This window comes from Lynx rufus, unplaced genomic scaffold, assembly GCF_022079265.1.
Source record: "Lynx rufus isolate CCGP_SWC_20201006 ecotype Redwood Valley unplaced genomic scaffold, mLynRuf1.p SCAF_9, whole genome shotgun sequence".
NCBI lineage: Eukaryota > Metazoa > Chordata > Mammalia > Carnivora > Felidae > Lynx > Lynx rufus.
Genome location: NW_025814897.1, coordinates 84,664,611 through 84,669,132, shown reverse-complemented (window position 1 = coordinate 84,669,132; position 4,522 = coordinate 84,664,611). Strand labels below are relative to the sequence as shown.

Below are 4,522 nucleotides of genomic sequence, written 5' to 3'. Positions count from 1 at the left end.
GATGCTGACCTTTTTCAAATTACATAAGGTGCAGATATCCTGGATTGGAACATATGGTTTATGCATATGGCAAAAATGGTCTCATTAATATTGCAACTAAAAAGTCACTTTATCTACTTAGTCATGGACAGAGCTGGAAGACTATAGGCCTGGTTCATAGGAGCAAGACATACCCCAATACATCTCTTCATGGCCCAGAGTACAGATCAAAATACAGTTGACTTTTGATCAGTTTGGGGGTTAGGGGACCCAACCCTCCATGCAGTAGAAAATCCACATGTAACTTTTGACTCTTCAAAAACTTATATAACCTAATGTTGACTGGAAGCTTTACCAATAACATAAACAGCTAACACATATTTTGTATGTTATATGTACAATAAACATAAGATATTGTAAGATATTGTAATATCTTACAATAAAATAAGCTAGGTAAAAGAAAATGTTAAGAAAATCATAAGGAAGATAACATACATTTACAGTAGTGTACTGTATTTATTGAAAAGAATTTGTGTGTAAGTGCACTTTGCTGTTCAAACTCATGTTGTTCAAGGGTCAACTATATGTGTTTTTTCTAGGCAGACAATACCAAGAAGATCCTAGAAGAAGCTAAGCCACGTAGGATGCAATTCCAAACTGAAAAGTCACTCTTTCCAGGAGAAGAGTGGGCAGTGGGCAGAGAGAAGCCAGGACCAGGAGACTAATTCTGATAGAGGTACGTCTAAAAACATTTAAAGATCAATACAGATAGAAAAGTAAAAACATTTTTTTTTATAACAGGGCATTATTAAGCTAAGATCATTAATGACAATAGTAGTTAGGAGTGTGGTCTTTGAAGTCACACATAACTGGATTCAAATCTGAATTTTGTCAGTTACTATTTGTGTGACCTTGGAAAGATTACTTGCTTTATTTCAGCCTCTGTTTCCACATCTGTGAAGTGAGAGTGACGTGGTATGTACATTCTTACAATTGTTTCAAGACTCAAATGAGGTTTAAAAAGTACAGGACACTTAGCACAGTATCTATACATGGTAGGAACTTCATGAATGGTGGCTATTATTATTTTCAGTTGTAGGTCAGTTCAAATGAGATAATATATGTGAAAAATATTTTGTAAATGAAAATACTCTGGCTATATGCTCTTGGAACACTTTTTCCTGCCTCCATAAAAAGCACTTTTGACTCTTTCACAATCTAGTTGTTAGATTAGTCTTGCCTTACCAGCTGGTGGGCCTAGGACTCTGATGCAGACTGTGGTTCAAGAGGAGGGAGCAGGTATAAGTTGGACTCTGCTACATGTCAGGGCCCACAAGGACCATTGAGGACATCCAGGAGATAGTAGAAGAGAGGGGCAAAAATAGGTACTAGAACTAATAAGACTATATAATTGGTTACATTTCAGAATGTGTTGGTGTTGCCTTTGGAATGGGCCAATGAAAGCATGTGAAGATTTTTGAGGCATCAATGAAAAGAGCTTGGATCCCTAATTTTGGGCATGGACAGAAAGGGAACCCTACCACACACCTTTGTCTACTTGTTTTCCTCTAACACCACACATTCAAATATAGATGTCTAGTGTCCAGCCAGGACCTAAATGGGGACCATCATTATAAATATTCTTTATTCTAACCCTAGCATCTAGCCCAGTACCAAGAAATGGTGAATCAATAGTATATGCTAAATCAGTACATTAATTTAAACATCAAAGACATTATGTGTTCACTTTGGTTGGACCCCTTGTTTCTTAGATATTCCTAGGGCAATCCTGAATGGCACGAGCAGAGGCAATAGAGGAAAGCAAAGGACCACAGGGTTTTGTCACTTCAACCATCAAAACGAGAGAGATGCATGCCATAGTGAGAAAAAGAGCTATTCTAAAATAGAACTGGCTCTCATACAAGAGAGTGAGCTGTGGGCAGGGTAGAAGGGAGGTGGAGGTGGAGGCAGGGTGGCATCAAGCAGAAGCTGCATGACCATGAGTTGCATTGAGGACAGTGCAATAGAGGGATGCCTGCACAGAGTCAGAGCTGGACTGTATCACCATCCCCACCCCTGGCTGAAGCAGAATTAACTGTGGATGAGATTTTCTAAAAAAAAACTCATTCCTAGGCCCTCTACTTAGAAATTTTGATTTTTTTTTTTTGAAGAAAAAAATTTTTTTCTTATTATTTTGAGAGAGAGAGAAAGTGTGAGTCAGGGAGGGACAAAGAGAGAGGGAGGGAGGGAGAATCCCAAGCAGGCTCTGTGCTGTCAGCGCTCTATCTCACCAACCCTGAGATCATGACCTGAGCTGAAGTCCAACGCTTCACCAACTGAGCCACCCAGATGCCCCGGAAACTTTGATTTAATAGATTTGAATTGTATCTAAACATCTTTGAGTTTGAATTAACATACAAAAAATGCACCCATTAAAGTGCAAAGGTTGATAAGTTTTAACATACATGCATGCACATACCTATCATAATCAAGACAGAACATTTACATAACTCCCAAAATTTCCCTTAGATTCTTTGTGGTCAGTTGTCCCTTTCCCAGTTCCAGGCCTCCAGTGATCTGCTTTTTGTCACTACAAATGAGTTTGCCTGATCTAGATTTGATATTGGCATCTATAGGATGAACTGTGTTTTTTTTTTTTTTTAATGTTTATTTTTTTGAAAGAAAGAGGGAGAGACAGAGTGCAAGTGGGGCAGGGGCAGAGAGAGAGAGAGAGGGAGTCACAGAATCTGAAGCAGGCTCCAGGCTCTGAGCTGTCAGCACAGAGCCTGACACAGGGCTCGAACCCACAAGAGATCATGCCCTGAGCCAAAGTCAGATGCTCAACCGACTGAGCTACCCAAGTGCCTCTATAGTATGAACTCTTATGTGTCTGGCGTCTTTCCTTCAGCACAATGTTTTTGAGGTTCATTCATATTTCCAGGTGTATCAGTAGTTTGTTCTTTTTTTTGCTGTGTAATATTCTATTACATAGATATTCCACAATTTATTTATGCATTAATTCATTGATAGGTATATGTGTTGTTTTGAATTTTTGCCTGTGATGAATAATATTGCCATTAACGTTTCTATGCATGTCTTTGTGTGGACCTTTTCATTTCACTTGGTGAAAAACCTGGGAGTAGAATTATTACATTGTATAGTAAAATCTATATAGCTTTAAAAAACTATAAGATTGTTTCCCAAAGTAGTTGTATCAGTTACAATTCCTGCCAATAATATGTGGCAATTCCAGTTGCTCTACATTCTTGCCAATACATGGCCTTGTCATTCTTTCTAATTTTATCTATTTAATTAAGTATGTAGTAGAATCTTATTGTGGTTTTAATTTTTGTTTTTCTTATGACTAATTATGTTGAACATCTTTTTGTGTGCCTGTTAGCCATTTGCATATCCATTTTTCTGATATGTCTTTCAATCTTTTGCCCATTTTTTATTGAATTGTCTTCTTGTTAAGTTTTAAAAGTCCTTCGTATATTCTGGGTACAAATCCTTTGTCAGATGTAAGTATTAGAAAATTTTATCCCTGTCACTGTCTTCCCTTTAAAATTTTCTTAATAGTGTTTATTATAGGCTGAATCAAATACACCCAAAATTTATATGTTGAAGTGTACTCCAAGTGCCTCAGAATGTGACAATATTTAGAGATAGGGTCTTTAAAGAAGTGATTAAATTAAAATGCAACAATTAGGGTAGATCCTATTCCAATTTGACTGGTGTCTGTACAAAAAGAGGAAATTTGGACATACGTGGAGACACCTAGAAGGCACGGATACAGAGGGAAGACCATGGAGGACACAGCAAGAAGGCAGCCATCTGCAAGCCAAGGAGAGAGGTCTCGGAAGAAATCAAAACTACTGACACCTTGATCTTGGCCTTCTAGCCTCGAGAACCGTGGGAAATAAACTTCTGTTTTTTAAGCCACCCGGTCTGTGGTATTTTGTTATGGCAGTCATAGCAAACTAACATAATATCTTTCAAAGAATAAATGTTTTCAATTTTGATGAAGTCCAGTTTATTACTTTCTTTTTATATGGTTTGTGTTTGTTGTGCTCTACCTGTGAAATCTTTTTAAACCTCAAATTTGTAAAGATTTTCTCTTGTGTTATTTTCTAAAACTTTTAGTTTTAGCTTCCACCTTTTATTTTCATAATCTATTGAGAATTAATTTTTGCATATGGTGTGAGGTAAAGGTGGAGTTTATTTTCTGTTTCAAGTGGATATTCAGTTGTTCTAGCACCATTTGTTGCAAAGACTACCTTTTCCCTATCCAATTCCTTTGGAAATCAAGAGACCATACATGTGTGGGACTTCTTGGCTCTCTATTCTGTTCCATTGGTCTTTAACCAAGGGAGTGTTTTTTAATAAGCTTCATACGTGATCCTAATGCACAGCCGAATTTTGAAACCTCTAGGATGGATGATCTCTAAGAAACCTAACTCTTTAATTCTATGAGAGCTCACTCAACAAGTAACTGCCTCTGAGTCAACACTAAAAAGGCAGGAAATGATAAAATAGATGATCT

The 4,522-nt window shown here is 37.4% G+C and overlaps 1 long non-coding RNA gene across 1 annotated transcript; it reads left to right on the top strand.

Annotated features, from left to right (window-relative positions):
• Positions 1-595: 595 nt before the first annotated feature.
• On the top strand, positions 596-4,005 carry LOC124506170 (uncharacterized). Its single transcript, XR_006960728.1, has 2 exons — positions 596-715; positions 3,730-4,005. It is a non-coding gene; the product is annotated as an uncharacterized LOC124506170 (long non-coding RNA).
• The last annotated feature ends 517 nt before the right edge of the window (positions 4,006-4,522 follow it).